At 41.6% G+C, this 17,403-nt stretch overlaps 1 long non-coding RNA gene across 1 annotated transcript in view; it reads right to left on the reverse strand.

Moving 5' to 3' along the window:
* The window catches only part of LOC132828178 (uncharacterized), a 32,377-nt gene extending 17,500 nt beyond the window's left edge, over nucleotides 1-14,877 (reverse strand). The window contains exons 1-2 of the long non-coding RNA XR_009646083.1: nucleotides 14,779-14,877; nucleotides 11,057-11,155 (exon numbers count right to left, since the gene is read on the reverse strand). This is a non-coding gene — a long non-coding RNA (uncharacterized LOC132828178). The remainder of the gene's footprint in view (nucleotides 1-11,056; nucleotides 11,156-14,778) is intronic.
* Between the last annotated feature and the right edge of the window lie 2,526 nt (nucleotides 14,878-17,403).

Consider the following 17,403-nt stretch of genomic DNA (forward strand, 5'->3'; position numbering starts at 1 on the left):
ATTCAGATTTCTTTTTTTTTGTAAACATATTTATTTGCATTTTTTTAACTTTACAAACATATAAAATTATTGAAAAATATAATCAATAACAAATATCAGTCTCATAAAAATAAAAAAAAGCACAAATTTCAATACAACTACTGTCTACCAACTGCTAACCTACCCTATAATACATAACAAACCCTAACACTGTGCAAAACAACACCAATAAAAAACAGATTGAGATCTTTCGAGTATTCTCCCATATGTTCTCCCATGTTTCAAAAGAGATCTCCACTCCTAGCTCTTGCTCCCACACCTCACATAACCGATTAATCTTCTGCCAGGCCCAGCCACCCAGCAGGCAATAGAGGGCATTAACCGAAAGGGTGCTTGTGGAACGTAGCAACAACCTCTCTGTATTGGGCTTATCGGGCTTAGTGAGAAGCATAATCTTCTTCTGGATGAAATCCCTAACCTGAAAAAAAATGGAAAAGGTCTCTGCTGGGCAACTGTATCAGCGGCTCAGTTGCTCAAAAGACATCAAAATTCCCACTCAAACAAGTCTCCCAAACCAGAAACTCCTCTCGCTGCCCATAGTTTGAACCCTGAGTCCATCATCCCTGGTCGGAACCCTGGCATGCGAACTAAAGATGTAAGTGGCAAAGTCTTGGATAAACAACCCTCACTCTGACGCATCGCCCTCCATGCCTTGACTGTACTAATGACAATGGGGTTCCGGCAGTGGTCCATAACTGTCCTCATCTTATCCATGAACAATAGGTTAATAAGAGGGCACTTTGCCTGGGAGGCCTCAATATCCAGCCATATTGAGTTTGGATCGTTACCTCCCCAATCGCAGACAAAGGACAGCAGGGAACTCAATTGATACCTTCTGATGTCTGGGAAATCAACTCCTCCCCCTCCTTGAGGCAACTGCAATTTAGTAAGTTTGATGAGGGGCCGCCCACGATGCCAGATAAAGGAACCAAACCACCCCATAAGCTTCCGCAGCATTGACCTGGAAAACATTATAGGGAGCATATGCATGGGATAAAGCAACCGAGGAAGGACATTCATCTTAATGAGAGATATTCGGCCCAGCCATGAAATAGGAAGAGCCTCCCATCTCTGGAGATCTCGCTTAATATTGTCGAGCAAGTGAGCAAAGTTAGTCCAAAATAACAGATCAAAATTGGGGGTAATAAAAATGCCTAGGTATTGGAACCTTGCCCGTGACCACTTAAAAGGGAACTTAGGGCTACCTTCAACTTCTGGCACATCCTTAAGGTTCACCAAAGGCATAGCCTCCGATTTTGCAAAGTTAACCTTATATCCTGAAATAGCCCCAAATGAATTGATACATTGTATCAAATGGGGTACGGAGGTCATCAGGTTCAATAAAAACAGAAGGATATCATTCGCATACAGTGTAATCTTGTGTGCCCTCGATCCCACTTCCAGAGGGGTTATGTGGACGTTCTGACGAATGACCACTGCCAGCAGCTGTATCACCAACGTAAACAAAAACAGTGAGAGGGGCAGCCTTGCTGACTACCCCACCAATCCTAAAATTCCCAGACTTCACCCTGTTGGTGATGACTGCGGCCAGAGGGTGGTGATATAAAACCTCCACCCACCTAGCATAGACTCCACCCAACCCAAACTGTTCAAAGACATAAAAAAGATACGGCCATTCCACCCAGTCAAATACTTTCTCTGCATCTAAGGAAATCACCAACTCCTGAATCGATCGTTGCTGTCAAACTTGGACCACATTCAGCAACTTTCTAATATTATTAAAGGACCTACGGCCCCTTATAAAGCCTGTCTGGTCCTCTTTAATAATATGAGGCAACACCCTTTCCAATCTCAGCGCCAGGATCTTAGACAGAATCTTGAAATCTGAATTCAATAGAGAAATGGGTCTGTATGAGGCACAATCCTCAGGAACCTTCCCCTTCTTAAGAATTAAGGAAATATTAGCTTCTCTCAAAGATGGTGGTAGGCGTTCATGCATATAGGAGTGATTGTACATCTCCAACATCGGGCCTGACAGAATCCCTATAAACTCCTTATAAAACTCATCCAGAAGACCATCAGGGCCAGATGCTTTGCCACTCTGAAGTTGCCTAGCTGCGTCCTGTATTTCCTGAACTGTCAAGGGGCCATTAAAGAGAGAGGCCTGTTCCAAGGTTATCCCTGGGTGGTCCAGGTTCTTAAAAAGGGTTTCCATTTTAGCCCTCCTGTCTTCACAACCTTCAGACCGATATAATTCAGAGTAAAAGCTCTGAAAAGCCTCATTAATCTTTTTAGCATTGTATGTAAGGACCCCAGTGCTATCTCTGATTGCAGTAATGGATTGAGGAGCACACTTTTTCCTAGTCAGGTATGGTAAATACTTCCCTGGCCTATCTCCATATTCGAGCAGCCATTGTCTTGCAAAAGCAAGTTCTTTCTTTGTGTTTTGTGTCAGTACTGAATCCAAGGCAGCCCGGAGGGTCGTGATCCGCTGTAGCTTAGTCACCGAAGGCCGCACAAAATGTGCCACCTCGACGGCTTTCAACCACGTCTCAAGTGGACGCTGCTGTTCCTCCTCCTGACGTTTCCGGCTAACCAAATAGGAAATAGCTAATCCCCTAGCAAAGGCCTTAGCAGTCTCCCATAGCAGAGATGGACTACTAGCCATGCCTGAGTTGATAGTCAAGAATTCCTGAAACTCCTTCAAATCATATTCCACAAATTTGGATTCCTTAAGGAGAAAAGGGTCCAAATGCCAGTGCTGCAAATCTAGCCCTTCACTCTTGGCCTTAACCTCCAAATATACCGCCGCGTGATCAGAGATAGCTATATTCCCAATTTTACAACCCATAATCAAATCCAGATTGGCCGAGCGAGCCAGAAAGAGGTTAATCCTCATGTGACATTAATGTAGGTTTGAAAAAAAGGTGAAGTCCCTGCCGGTAGGGTGAAGACATCTCCAACTATCCACCAGCCCCAACTCCTCGCATAAGTCAACCACCTGCTTGACCTGCGAAGAAATAGTTGGAGGCCCACAAGGCATCCTGTCCATTGTCGGATCCAAAAGACAATTAAAATCCCCCCCCCCCCCCCCTATAATAATGTGCCGTGTTCCAAAAGCTCTCAGATTAGAGAAAGCACTAATCAAAAATTTGAGCAGATGTGCCGGAGGACAGTAGATGTTTAAAATGCCATATTCCTCCCCATGTATCAGGGCTTTAAATATCGCAAACCATCCCTGCTCATCTTTCATCTGCTCTAATAATGTGTACGGCAGATTTTTTTGGATAAGTACCACCCCTCCCCTACTTTTAGTAGTAAATGATGAAAAGAATACTCGGTCATAACCCCACTGTTATAATTTCAGGTGTTCCCCATCATCGAGATAGGTTTCCTGCAACAAAGCAATATCAACCCTTTCCCTCTTAAGGCTAGAAAGCTCTTTTTTCCTTTTACAAGGCGAATGATTTCCCTTAATGTTCCAGGTACACCATTTAATAAGGAACTTAGCCATTTCCCCTTTCAGAGACCCTTGAACCCCTCAGAGGAAGAACCCTACTTACAAAGCACTGAGCATAAGTAAATAAAAACTCATAGAATCAAAAAACTATATATACAAAAGCTACTCTATCATAACTATAAACATTATTACTAGCAAAAAAACTACAAAGAAAACCAACAATAAAACCTTGAATGGAAGACTGTACCCCCTGCCCATAGGGGACACTCACCCTACCCCTCCCCTCCTTCACAACTCCTTCAAACCTGGACTGTGCCGCAGCCTTAGGCCAGAAAAAGAAACAAGGAGATGATCCTTCAATCAACAGAAAAAATACAAAGTCGGGATGAGCACTCCACCCATCCCTGGCTTCATGACACCCCTACTTGTGACTAAAAGTGAAACAGAACAAACAAAAAAAGGGAGGAGAGACAACAAAGAACATTCACAAAAATTCCCATCAGAAAACCAGTTATTTAAAAACAATGAACAACTTATTCCAAGGTCTTTTCCCCCCTTTCCTTATTAGGGAGAAAGAAAGGAATTTTTAAAAAAGGAAGAAAAAACATGGGGAAAGATAGAAAAGAGAACAAACATTAACTGTATTCTTCAGGCCAGTCTGTTTTAAAGTGTCCACAAAGTTTTTAACTTTATCCACTGAGTCAAATGTATAAACTGAGTCCTCGTGGCTGAAATGGAGCACTGCGGGGTGTCTCATGGAGTACTGGATGCCCAGTTCCTCAGCCTCTTTCTAACTTCATCAAAGGACTTCCTCTTTCGAATTACAGCTGCAGAGAAATCCTGGAAAAACATGATTTTTGACCCTTGTACAGCAGTGCCTGTGGATCTTTTCCCAAGGATCTGGAGGCTTCCATGACCTTTTGCTTGTCCTTACATGAGTGGAAGTGCACTAGGACCGAGCGGGGGTGCTGCACTGGGCCTGATCTGTGCACTGCAACCCGATACACTCGTTCAATCTAGATTCAATGTGAAGGCCCAAAAACTTTGGCAGCCAGTTTTAAAGAAGCTGACTGACTGCTCACCTTCCTTACCTTCAGGGAGCCCGACAATTCGGAGATTTATCCTCCGACCTCGATTTTCGAGGATGTCGATATGGTCTCGCAAGGCCTGCGCCTCTCGCTCCAGCACCTGGATCTGACTGGAGGAGGACTCCATCGCAGCTTCCGAGGTTTTAGTTCAACCCTCCACCTCCTCCAGCCTCTCCCCGAGGCCCTGTATCTCCTGTTCATGGATGCAATAGGTTGGACCTGGGCACGAATCTCCCCATGGATTTCCTCAATTGCAGCCCCAACTTTCAAGGTAAGTCTCTCCATCGCCACAGCCAATTCCTGTGAGTCTGTCAGGTCTCCAAGGGGTTCAGGAGAGGCTGCTGCTGCTGCAGTCTCTGGTGTGGTAGGTGCGCAGGGGAGTGTCCTCCATACTGCTGTTTGCTTGCTGCTTTCCCCTTTGGCATCTTTCCCACTCCCAAATATTAACAAATATGTGATCTATAAGGTTATAAAATAATAATTCCACCATACAAGTTGGCCAGGGATGGCAAAAAACACCGGTATGCCTTGGCTGTTAGACAGAGCTGTCCTCAGTAGTTCTACAGAATCATCGCCATCTTGCCGAGTCCTCAGATTTCTTCTTGCTGTCCAAATATATAGAACCAAATGGGAAGCTCTGTGGGTAGCTTCTGGTGTAAAACCTTTTCTTCACAATCCAACTATAGAAGAAAGCTAGGATCATAAAGGATTTGAAATCACCAATGTTTTGAAGCAGTTTCAAAATGCTAGTAAAAAAAAATCAAACTACCGTTGGTATTCTACAGATCCATTTTGCTTCTATTATTTCATTTTTCTAATAAAATCTAGTCAGTAATTTGATGAAAGCTGTTCAAATGTTGTTTTCTGTTGGCTGCAAAGAGGCTGAGTTACAAATTTAAATACAATGTTCAAATACATGCATCACTGATTCTTGTTTTCACATGGTCATTCTTCTTATTATTGGTAATCAGATTTATTGTTTGCAGGCAGTGTCCAAAATACTAAGTAGAAAGGCAGGTTTTAGTTCACAGGAGGCATCTGCTTGTTTACAAAAGCTGACACACAAAAGAAAACCATCGGTAACATCCTGCCTTATTGGCTGAGGCATTCACAAAATCAGAAGTGAGAAGGCAATGGCCTAAGGGGATTTGACTGGACTGTCTGGGGACCTGGGTTCAAATCCCACTACAGCAGATGGTGGATTTTGAATTCAATAATAACAAAAGGAAAAACAAATCTGGAATTTAGTATCTAATGATGACCACGAATCAATTGTCAGTAATACCTGTCTAGTTCACTAATGTCATTTAGAGAAGGAAATCTGCCATCCTTATCTGATCTGGCCTGTATTGTGACTCCAGACCCACAGCAATGTGGTTGGCTCTCAACTCCTTTCTGGGTAATGAACGAAGGACAGTAAATGCTGCCCTAGTGACAACATCTTCATCCCATGAATCAAGAACAAAAAAAAGGGGAAGAAAGCAAAACAGAAAACTGTAGAATACACGTCTATTCAATGGTAAATGTAGACTTAATGATGAATCAAAACTCAATAGATATAACTTTAATTTTCATTCTCTTCAACCATAATTAAACTTATATTTTAAATCCCTTTTGGTTTTCTGTGTAATACCTAATTCTTCGGCTGAGCTTAGACTTGCTTTTGGGCCTCCGTGTTTTGTGCCCAAGAAATGTCAGCTTTGCGGAAATGACCTGGGGCATCTGATGAGTAGCTTTCCTGCCTTACTGCTGAGGCAGTGCCTAACTCCCACTGGAAATATTTCTGTGGCAGGTCAACTGCGGCTGGGAATTGCAAAGATGAATTGTATCCTGTCACTCAATGGGAAGATGCAGTAATACGCCAATATGTCGTGGGCCATGATATTTTATTCTTCAATTCTGCTACAGATAAAATTAATAGTAACTAATTGAAATCCATGAGGGAAAGAACTTGGATATTGCAGTCAGGCTGAAGCTTGAGAGAATATCTACCTAGACATTTGTAAAATCCCACTCTGCAATCAATTCAAATAAATTCAATTTACATTATTACACAGATGCAATGAAATAGTAATTAAGAAGAAGTCTTCAAATCACCTACAATTTATATCGCCGCAGGTAATGTGGAATAGATGCTTAGCTGTACTTAATTTTTTTCTCTTTTCACATATTATTCTGTTCTATGTAATAATTAAATCAATTCAACATATTAGTTTAGATCAGAATCCAGTGGGGTTAATATTCAAGATCTCCAATGATTTTTTTTTGAAAATCATATATTAAAACTTTTCAACATGCACTAAGAAAGGAACATTTATCAAATGGAACTTTGGAGACATGTCTTTGCTCTGTAGAATAATAAAGATGAAAATGAATAATAAGCAGTACACATAAGTTTGCATTACATAAAGCAGACTCCCATTTGTTTGTAAAGGACATAAATGTGGTTCCAGAAAATTATTCAACAAATTTGCATTGACATCCCACTGAATTGAACTCTCCAGGATTGTGAAGAATTTGATTGCTAAATAAGCTTCAGTAAGCCCCCAGTAATAAAATTGAGACAATAAAGTAGAAAATAAAAATATTGTCATAGGTTTATAATACATTTACTATCTATTTCTTAGACTATAGATCTGTGCTGTATTTACTGGAAGCAGCCAGGGCAACAGTAGGGATGCTACAGAGAGCTTCAATGTCCTTGGCTTAGGGAGGAGGGACAACAACATCAGCTGCAAGGGTTCCTTTTTTTTGTTTATCCACCTGACACATTCTCCTGAACCACTTTTTTAACCAGCCTTTTCTGTGGTAACCTGGCAAATGCTTAGACAAAATCCACGACCGTCCCTTCAAAAACACAATTCATCAAAAACGTCATTCGATTGGTATGTTCCCAAATTGTATAATTTGTGCTGGATCTCCTCAACTAATGCAAAATCCTCTAACTGCTGATTGAGGTTTGCCTGTTTTTCTTTTCTCTAAAACAACTGATGTTTACTAATTTATTGATGTAAAATGGACAGGCCGATTGTTATCAGAAATGACTTTACATCCCTTTCTTGAATAAGGGTGGCAAATTTGATGCCATAAAATCCTTTGATATCTCTATCGCATCTCGAGGGGGATTGAGAGATCATAGCAAGGACTTCTGTTATAATAACCCCTTCTTCTTCTAATGACTTGAAATGCAAGCCATACAACTCATAAGATTCACCCGCTAACTATAGCCTGCCTTTTCAGTAAAATGTTTCTATCAAATTTCACCCCATTCATCACTGTTCCATTTTGTCACTGTCAATTGCGCATTCCCACCAACTACTCTACCCAAGTTGGAAATGATTATTTCTGATAAGTGGAAAGCTTGGCTGTGGTGTTCAATATTCCCCAGCACTTAATATAGACTACATGGACAGCACAGTGGCTCAGTGGTTATCACCACTGCCTCACAGCACCAAGGAACCCAGGTTCAATTCCACCGTTGGGTGACTGTCTGTGTGGAGTTTGCATGCTCTCCCTGTGTCCATGTGGGCTTCTGCTGGGTGCTGTGGTTTCCTCCTCCAGTTCAAAGATATTCTGTTTCGGTGAATTGGCCATGGTAAATTGCCCATAGTGTCCAGAGATATGCAGATTAGGTGAATAAGCCATGGAAAATATAGGATTATTAGGTTAGATTCCCTGCAGTATGGAAACAGGCCCTTCGGCCCAACAAGTCCACACGACCCCCAAAGAGTAACCCACCAGATCCATTCCCCATATTTACCCCTCACTAATGCACCTAACACTATGGTTAATTCACCTGACCTACACAACTTTGGATTGTGGGAGGAAACCGGACCCCCCGAAGCAAACCCACACAGACACAGGGAGAATGTGCAAACTCTGCACAGAGAGTCGCCCGAGGTGGAATCAAATCCAGGTCCCTGGTGCTCTGAGGTAGCAGTGCTAACTACTGAGCCACCATGTCGCCTGAGTGCAGTTGGTTCTGGGTGGGAGGCTCTAGTCAGGAGAAAGTGAGGACTGCAGATGCTGGAGATCAGAGCTGAAAATGTGTTTCTGGAAAGGTGCAGCAGGCTTTTCCTGAAGAAGGGCTCATGCCTGAAACGTCGATTCTCCTGCTCCTTGGATGCTGCCTGACCTGCTGCGATTCTCCTGCTCCTTGGATGCTTCCTGACCTGCTGCGCTTTTCCAGCAACACATTTTCAGCTCTTCAGAGGGTCAGTGCAGATGTGATGGGCCAAATGGCCCTTTTTTTGCACTGTAGAGATTCAATGATAATGAATTGCCCTACATTGAGATAGTGAATTTGGAACTAGACCCTAACACAAGTTATTGATATCAAAAGTGTAGAAAAAAGGAAGAAAGAGCGGTTTCGGTGGTGGCTGAATGTTGATCAGATCTTATGTTTCAAGGTAATTCACAAAAGCGTTCTGAAACAGACTTTGACAACAAGTCATATGGGGAGATGACCAAAAGCTTGATGAAATAGATTGGTTTTAATAAACATTTTAAAGGCACAAAGACCATGTGAAGAGTCTGAGATATTCTGGGCAGAGAAATCCACGGGTTAGGTTCCAGGTAGCTGCCAATAGGAGAGCAATTAAATTAGGGGATACACAAGAGATCAGAATTAGACAAGCATAGATATCTCAGGTGATTGCACAGCTAGAAGGGGTGAGGTCATGGAGGAATTTGAAAATAAGGATAAAAGTTTTAAAATCAAGACGTTGGTTAATGATGAACTGATGTAGGTCAGCAACTACAGTGGGGCAGGTGAATGAGACTTGTTGCCAGTTATAGAGTCATAGAATCATAGAGCTGTACAACATGGAAACAGACCCTTCTGTCCAATCCATCTATCCACCTGATATCCTAAATTAATCTAGTCCCATTTGCCAGCACTTGGCCCATATCCCTCTAAATCCTTCCTATTCGTGTACCCACTGAGATGCCTTTTAAATGTTGTAGTTGTACCAGCCTCCACCACTTCCTCTGGCAGCTGATTTCATACATGCACCACCCTCTGCCTGAAAAAGTTGCCCCTTAAGGAGATGGGAAGGAGAGTTTTGAATGAATTTAAGCTTATGAGAGATAGATGGTGGGAGACATTGAAATAGTTAGGTCTAGAGGTAACAAATGAATCAATAAGAGTTTTAGCAGCAGATGTGCTGAGGAAAAAGAAGATCAGGTGATGCAGCAAGTTTGGAAACAGATGTTCTTCATGATGATGCTATATATGTGTGGTCAAAAGCTTAGATGTGTTCAAATGTTACACTGAGATTGCAAACCATCTGGATCAGTTTCAGACAGGCAATAAGTCAATAGCTTGGGAACAGAATTTGCAAAGAAAACCAGTCATGGCAGTTTCAGTCTTCCCACTATTTAATTGGAGGATATGCTGGATGTCAGAGCGAGATGGTTGTGAGGTATGCTGACAAAGCCTATTGCTACATTTAGAAGTGATCTCTGAGCTTTCAGATGATGTCATTGAACAACTGTATGTAGTTACAAAAATAGGAGGCCACAAAGGTTCGACCTTTTCAGTGCATCAGAGTCAATTGAGTGGGAATTGGAAGAGAAGTCATTGGATTTTTCAGGCTGCAATTAAAACATCATCGCACAGGTAATTCCTGTGTCACCCCAGCTAAATGACAGTGGAGGAGCATATCATCCTCAACCGTGTTATCTGTTGTAGACATTTTGTTACACATCACTAGGATAGCACACTAAAAATCATGTCCTGATATCCGGAGTCATCACAAAAGTTAAAGATTTCAAAAAAGTCTGCAATGTTCCCCTGTCTTTCAGATTCGGGTTGTCAGAAAGCATGAACCAGATTTATGTACTTAACAAGAATGACTGTTCATTACTAATAAGTAGATTCTAACTACAGGGAAACAGTTATGAGCCAGAAACATGCAGCACTACTTGTTAAAGCTCTAGTGCCCTTATAAACATGTTCAATCCAGACACATGACAGATGTAGACAAGAAAAACCAAACATGGTGTTATTGGCAGAGGTGAAGGCTGGGAAGGCAATCTAACGGTCCCTGTTGACGGGGTCTCCTGGGTTGGTCTTTTGGCTTGTCAAAATGTGTACAGCTTGACTCTCCCTCTCCAGATGATTACACATGCTCATAGAAGCCTGCTTCCCACTTATAAAGTATTTGATTTACTGGTTAAGCGCTACCAGTAAATCAATTGCTGAAGGAAAAATAAATTGGCTTTCTTCAGGCTGGCGATGCTTTTTTTGCCACAGAGCAAAAACAAATTCTTCTCCTCCAGAGCTCCAATGGTTTCTGCCAAAATATTTGCACCCCTAAGCTGTTCACAGCTGGAGCTAGAAACACTGTTGTTGGCAGGCAGTAAGTTTTTGTTATCGATAACTGATTATTAATCCACAGACCAATCAGCTACTTGTTGCCAGTTGAAGCCTTCCCTTGGCTTCTACTTATCTGCAAGCTAGGCTTCCATAACTACTTCAACAAACAACTGTGCAAACTGTACTTACAATGAGTCTCAGGTTTCTTGCTTTTGAGTGGTGCACCACTCCTTCAACAGCCCTTGACTTTTAAAAGAGTTCTTTTCTCATTTCAATCCCAAATCAAAACTGTAGAAAGATAAAAGGAAACAGTCTTTACAATATTAGCAAGGAAACGGATGGAAAGTTTACCTTTGTCCCAGTCACATAAGATTCCACTTAGATCAGAACTGCTTTAGTGCTGCAGCAGGAGTGGAGACCTGATTGAGGTGATTCAAGCATGGGGTTGAATTTTAGATATTTTTACTCAACCTGCTTAGAGGTAAAAGTTGAACCTGGGTCTTCTGGCCCAGAATTGTGGACACGACCACTGCACCACAAGAGCTTTTGGGTCTGAAGTTTACATTGTGATCATGGTCACCATGTTCTCAGCACAAAGGTTTGGCAGATTTTGCTTTGCTTTGATTAACTTGACTGACCACCATTCAGCCACCATTGGGTTGGTTAATTGGCTTCAGGCAGGAATTCTGCTCCCATCAGGAAATCTCATGTCTGCAAACTGCTGGCCAATCATATGGCTGGAAGGTCTTTGTTGTGAACAGCATCAGTAAGAACCATGACCACTGTAAGGGCTACAGCCTGTTAGAGGAGAAACAGCTGCAATGGAGCTGGACAAGGCCTCAATAGGGTTAGGCTGTCGGACAAACAGACCTCCAACCCCTCTTCTCTTCCTTCACTGGTAAAATTGCAGCCAGTTTAGGAGAGAGGGGATGGATAGATACCAGGAATTGTGACTATGGCAAGCACCTTTGCAAATCCCTGCCTGCTCTCCTTACCTAATGGAATCATAAAATTCAGTCATTGGAGTCCCGCAAAAAAAAGGTAAAGATTTGGGAAGTGACAGCACAACCAGAAAGGTGTAGGGTTGGAGTTAGAGCAGTGCTATGAAAGGACGAGAGGATCAAAGATTGGGTCTTTTGGAAGAGAGAGGTGGTGACAACAGATATGAAGCAGCGAGGAACATCACCCAACAACATGGGACTTTTTGCAATATTGGCTGACGTGGGAACAGGAAGAGAATGTGGGTGGTCAGCAATTTAATGGGAACATGGCCGATGAACCAGTAAGCAATTTGCGTGGGCAGCATGATATGAGAGAGCGCATCTGGTGAAATAGGAGAGAAATGAGAGAATAACATAAGTTCATGATTTGGCTGGAGGGAACTTTAAAGGAAGTTTGGCACAATGAGACTTGGGGAGGGGAAAAAAGTGACAGATGCAGCTAATCAAATAATGTCAATTATAGTGATAAAGAAGTCCTCATACTTGTTATTAGTGTGCAAGAGACAGGAAGTGAGGTTTGCAAAGTTTTCAGCAGCGAATAGCAAGCAGTTTTTGCAATTGAGTGCAGCGGTGTGCAGTTGTATGTAAATCAGAAGAGTTGAACACAAGCACTTGTATGAGTGTCTGTTGTTAAAAAAATAATTAGCTGGGCACAGCTCATAAACATATGGAAAAATCTCAAAAATAAATCATTGAATAAAAGAAGCAAAAACATCTGGATTGTACTGCTATAGGATTTCACAATAATGTAGGTGACCTCTCAATTATTGGAACAATAGCTTGCAAGTCAGTGTCTCAGGAAGAGAAATAAATTGAGGAATGGCTGTGTAATAACACACACAGCTGCATGACAGACCTAATCTGATGAATTTAATTAGACAGCACTGAGCAAAATCTGTTTTTTATGATGCTCCAGGTTTTGAAAGAGTGCTTGTGGCTTGAAAGCAGACATTAAGCTAAGAATTGGGTCTGAAATAATTACTGTTCAATTAGTTGAAATTGAAACATAACTGCAGCTTTATTTCAGTGCTGCAAAGAATGTCTTCATTTCTTTGCCAACCTCTATTGACTGAAACAGAATACATTTCTCAAGACCTAGGACCAAGCCTAGAAATATTTTAGCTTATCCTCAGCGTAGTAAGACAACTTGGATTTGAACATGTACCATGGGATATAAACATACGGATAACAAATTCAATTGAAATTTCTCCTGCTACTTTAATGAGCCAATTAAAACTGACAGATTAGTCTTGCCAAATTATTACAAAGGACAAAATAAATATGCCTTTCCTGAAGAAAATACAGGTATTTTATAGAACATAGAATGTAGAACATAGAACAGTACAGCACAGAACAGGCCCTTCAGCCCACGATGTTGTGCCAACCATTGATCCTCATGTAAGGCAAACCTAATGTACGAACCCTCAAAATTTCTGTGACCATATGCATGTCCAGCAGTCTCTTTAATATCCCCAATGACTTCGCTTCCACAACTGCTGCTGGTAATGCACTCCATGCTCTCACAACTCTCTGCGTAAAGAACTCTGCGTAAATTAACGATAGGGAAATTATTGGAGATGTTTCTTATAGACTTTATTCACTTGCAAGTGGAGAAGAATGGACTTAGGGATAGTCAGCAGTGGCTTTGTGTGGGGGAGATCTTGTCTCACAGACTTGATTGAGTATTTTGAGGAACTAATAAAGATGATTAATGAGGTTAGGCAGTGAATGTTTTCTACAGGGACCTTACTAAAACATTTGATAAGGTCTATCATGGTAGCCTAGTCCAGAGGATTAAGTCACATGGTATCTATGATAATTGGCAAGCTGGATACAAAATTGGCTTAGTCATAGACGACAAAGAGTAATCATGAATGGATTTTTTTTTGACTGGAGGTCTGTGACTAGTGTGGTTGTGCAAGGATCGGTGCTGGGACCTCTATTGCTTTAATTTATATGAATGTTTTAGGTAACAAGATAGGTGGCCTGAATAGTAAATTTGTAAATAACACAAAAGTTGGTGGCATTGTGGATCGCAAGCAAGGTTATGAAAGGATACAGCAGGATATAGACAAGATGGAAAGGTGGATGGAGAAATGACTGATGGAGTTTTGTCCAGACAAGTGTGATATGATGCATTTTGGGAGGTCAAATGAAGAGGAATGAATACAGTGAATCGCAGAAACCTTAGGAACTTTGATACACAGAGGGACTTTGGTGTGCAAGGCCATAGCTCCCTGAACATGGCAACATAAGTAGATAAGGTGGCAAAGAAGGTATATGGCATTGGATATAAAAGTTCGCAAGTCATGTTGCACAAAACTTTAGTTAGGCCCCATGTGGAGTTCTGAGTGCAGCTCTGGTCACCACACTATGGGAAAGATGTAGAGGCTTTGGAGAAAGTGCAAAAGAGGTTCAGTCGGATGTTTCCTGGATGGGGAGTGCATTAGATATGAGGAGAGATTGGATGATTGGAGTATTTTACCCAGGAAGGAAGTGTTAAATACAAGGGGGCATTGGTTTAACGTGAGAGGGGAACAATTTAAGGAAATGTGAGGAATTATGTTTTACAACGTGGGTGATAGTTGCAGAGATGATACAAATATTTAAGAGACATTTAGACAGACACATGAACAAGCAGAGAATAGAGGGATATGGATCATGTACAGGCAGATGGGATTAATTTATAATGGCATGCTGATCAGCACAAGACATGGTGGGCTAAAGGGCCAATTCCTGTGCTGTACTGTTCTTTTACCATATATACTTGAGTAATATTCAATCTCACGTAACCCCCTATTTGTGGCCAAATAACATGGCATTTTCTACATATCCCATGTAAAAGTCAATCCTAGTTCTTCGTCGCTAGTTCTTCACAAATAACAGATCATTGTTTATGAGTCAGCGTACCGGCTGTCGCGTCCCGCTCCAACTTTCCGGTCTGCTGGTTATTCAGCTCCGCTCCTGGTTTTCCAGTCCGCTGGCTCTTGTGTTCGAACCATAATTCATTTTTTTCTTTATTCGTTTGGAGATAAGACCATAAGACATAGGAAAGATCAGTTGGGGTTCTGCTAATGATATGGCATGAATTTTGATGGGCATGAATTTCAGCCCTTCAAGAATAGTATCAATGTAATTGTCACCCCCATAAATTTAACCTTAAAAAGTAGTCAACAAAATTTGACTATTACTTGAGTATATACGGTACTATGCTCTATTGATACTTTAGTTATGAATTATCCAGATTATATAGACAGGTTAAAAGTATCAGGCCAAACAACTTTTCTTGCTAGAGGATATTTATGTCTGATAAAGTGCTCAAAATTGCTACAGGAGATTTCAGAAAAATGAATTCATATTGTTGAGTCACAGGATAACTGTATGACGTAAGTACATATATGCTGAAAGACTGGAGAGTGGCTAATGTTGTGCCTTTGATTAAGAAGGGATGTAAGGAGAAGCCTGGGAACTGTAGACCTCTGAGCTTGATTTCGGTAGCGGGTGCGTTGTTGGAAGTGATTCTGAAAGATATTTATTTTTTAATTTGAGCTATACGGAGAGGTTGAATAGGCTAGGGCTGTTTTCCCTGGAGCGTCAGAGACTGAGGGGTGACTTTATAAAGGTTTATAAAATCATGAGGGCATGGATAGGATAAATATACAGAGTCTTTTCCCTGAGGTGGTGGAGTCCAGAACTAGAGGGTGTAGGTTTAGGATGAGAGGGGAAAGATATAAAAGAGACCTAAGGGGCACCTTTTTCATGATATGTGTAAGGAATGAGTTGCCAGAGGAAGTGGTGGAGGCTAGTACAATTGCAACATTTGAAAGGCATCTGGATGGATATATGAATAGGAAAGATTTGGAGAGGTATGGGCCGGCTGTTGGTAAGTGGGACTAGATTAGGTTGCGATACCTGGTCAGCAGGGATGAGTTGGACTGAAGGGTCTGTTTCCGTGCTGTACATCTCTATGACTCTATGATGTGCACTTGTGTGAGGCAAGGAATGATTAAGGATGGTCAGCACGGTTTTGTGTGAGGGAAATCATGCCTCAAAAACTTGATTGAGTTTTTTGAGGAAGTAACCAAGCATATTGATGAGGGCAGAGCAGTAGACATTGTTTGTTTGGACTTTAGTAAAGGCTTTGATCACATGGTGGACAAATCAGTAAACTTAGATCACATGGGATTCAGGGTGATTTTGCCAATTGGATACAAAATTGGCTTTACGGCAGGGAACAGAGATGATGGTGGAGAGTTCTTTTTTGGACTGGAGGCCCATTACCCTGTGGTGTTCCACAGAGATCAGTGTTAGGTCCACTTTTGTTTGTCATTTATGTAAATCATGTAGATGAGCTTAAAGAAGGCACAGTAAGTGTGCAGATATTATCAAGATTTGCGTAAAGATTTGTAGCTCAGCTGCCGGTTGCAGTTGTTGTGGGTATGTTCGCTGAGCTGGGAAGTTGCTTTGCAAACACTTCATCCCCTTTCTAGGTGACATCTCAGTGCTGTGAAGCCTTGTGCGAAATGCTGCTGAGCATGGCTGTCGGTTTATGTGTTGTCTTAAATCCAAGTGGCTGGAGAAGTCTGGCTGTCAGATCCAAGATTATTTTTATATAGGGTAGAGTAGTTAGCATGTTGGGTCATGGCATGTCCTCATTGCTTTGTTAATGACAGCACATAAACAATAGCCATGCTCAGGCAACAACTCACCATAACAAAAGACCCAATACCTATCATGTGCCGGGCAAATGTGGTGCACAAGATTCCACCCAGACACTGAATGGAACACTATATAGGGTGAACAGGCAGACAAATAACCATCTGTATTCATGAACATCAACTAGCCATTAAATGCCATGACCAGCTATCCTAAGTATCGATACACACAGACAACAAGTATCACACATTCAACTGGAACAACATAACAACATAAGACAAGCAAAGCAGAGGACAGCCAGAGAATTCCTAGAAGTGTGGCACTCATCCACGGACTCCATCAACATAACACATTGATCTAGACCCAATATACCGACACCTGTAGCGAACAACCAGAATCGGCAATCGAAAACAGCAGGAACGAAACCAAATAAATTCCAAATGACACGATACACCAGCGCGTCACAGGAGGTTCCACAGCACTGAGGACGTCACCTAGAAATGGGACAAAACATCTGCAAACCAACTTCCCAGCTCGGTAAACATGCCAACAACAAATGCGATGTCACCAAAATTGGTGATATAGTTGACAGTGAAGAATGTTATCTAAGATTACAAAGAGATCGTGATCAATTGGGTCAATGGGTTGAGGAATAGTGGTTGGAGTTTATTTGGATAAATGAGACGTATTGAATTTTTATAAAATAAACAGGGGCAGGACTTGTACAATTAAAAGTAAGGCCTTGGGTAGATCTCAGGGTTCAGGTATATAATTCTTTGAAGTTTGCATCACATGTAGATAGTGTGGTTAAGAAGGCATTTAGCACGCTTGCCTTCATTACTCTGACCTCTGAGTATAAAAAAACAAAAGAAAAAATGC

The sequence above is a fragment of the Hemiscyllium ocellatum genome, chromosome 26 (genome assembly GCF_020745735.1).
Source record: "Hemiscyllium ocellatum isolate sHemOce1 chromosome 26, sHemOce1.pat.X.cur, whole genome shotgun sequence".
NCBI classification, from domain to species: domain Eukaryota; kingdom Metazoa; phylum Chordata; class Chondrichthyes; order Orectolobiformes; family Hemiscylliidae; genus Hemiscyllium; species Hemiscyllium ocellatum.